Here is a 1,389-nt window from a genome sequence, read left to right on the forward strand (position 1 = left end):
ATCAACGGAGCGCTGCTATACTCGCACGCTCTTTCCTCCCCTTCCTCCCTTCCTCCTCCTTCCACACTCCGCGGCGACCAGTGTCTTTCTCCTTCTCATCCTTCTGGTTACGTGTGTCGGTTGAGGCTCTTTCCGTCGGTCTTTCGCTTTTTGGGCGGTGCTGCCTTCTCCCGCTCTATCTATTCTTTCTTTTGTATGCTATTATTTCTTTTATTTCGTTATATTTCTGAGATTATATTGTTTTTCCAATGGAATTTTTCATTTTTCTTCCCCCGTCTCCTTGCATCGTTTGATCCTTTTAAATTTCGTATCCTTTCTTATTATCCAGTTCTCTTCCACTATTGTTTTTCTTTTGTTTCAGATTCTTTCAGATTGATTATACTTTGAAAATGTAACATAAGTAAACTGTTAAAATAATAAATTTTAATTCTTTTGAAAATAAGATTCTTTAACGAAGAATATTAAAGAGATTGTAAAAATTATTTAATTATTAATTTGTTCTATCTATTTTTTATTTATTTTGTTGGATAATACCGTCTTTGTTTACCGAGGTTCAAGAGATGCATAGGTGCGATAATTTTGATCGTTTTATCGTACCTATCGGGGGTCGCATCTTTCCTCCGTGGAACGAACGGATACGTATTCTCTTTTTACAGCGGGCTGCATGAATGGTATACCATGAACGGCGGTGTCGTGTGACACGGATCGATCGCGGAAACTAATAGCTTGCATCGATGAGGGAATTGCACTGAAATTGGCGTTTTGTAAAATACGCTTGTTTTGAGAATGATCAGTTGATCAGTCATCAATTATTCAAACAAAATTCTTTTTCGATGCCATTTCTTTTCGTTCTTAATTCTTCTATGCTCTTTAAATCACTTGATTTTTCTAAAAAAGATTTCTTACGTTTAAAAAAATATATAAAATAATCGTTGGGATTCGCAAAAGTTTTAACTTCCCTAGAAATCGATTATTAAATACAAATATTATTTCTTCTATATAACGTTACACTTATATACATAATTGTATGTATTCAGGTAATATAATATTATTACTGCGGTGTAACATAATTCGTGGGCCGAAGTAAATGCGATCCATAAAAATTTATCGCAACTTTTTGTCCATTTTTCTTAAAGTTGGCACACGGCTCCCAGAACACGTAAAAACGCCCCTTTTGTTGGATTACTCGACCGATATATATCCAAGCCTCTACAAAATAATTCCATCGGAATAAAATGAAGTAATCAACCGAATCGAGAATATATAGGCCAGTCTTGAAACGTTGCAAGCATTATCAATCATCTTCTAGATTAAAGACTCTGAAAAAAAAAAAAAANNNATAATTTCATCCATCATCACGAATTACAAGATTAATACAAATCTTCTATA

At 34.3% G+C, this 1,389-nt stretch overlaps 1 long non-coding RNA gene across 1 annotated transcript in view; it reads right to left on the minus strand.

The window, feature by feature from the left end:
* Positions 1-525: 525 nt before the first annotated feature.
* Positions 526-1,389, minus strand: part of LOC116186158 — a 1,656-nt gene continuing 792 nt past the window's right edge. The window contains exon 2 of the long non-coding RNA XR_004151111.1: positions 526-1,319. This is a non-coding gene — a long non-coding RNA (uncharacterized LOC116186158). The remainder of the gene's footprint in view (positions 1,320-1,389) is intronic.

Source organism: Apis dorsata, unplaced genomic scaffold (genome assembly GCF_000469605.1).
Source record: "Apis dorsata unplaced genomic scaffold, Apis dorsata 1.3 scaffold_473, whole genome shotgun sequence".
In the NCBI taxonomy this organism is placed as follows: domain Eukaryota; kingdom Metazoa; phylum Arthropoda; class Insecta; order Hymenoptera; family Apidae; genus Apis; species Apis dorsata.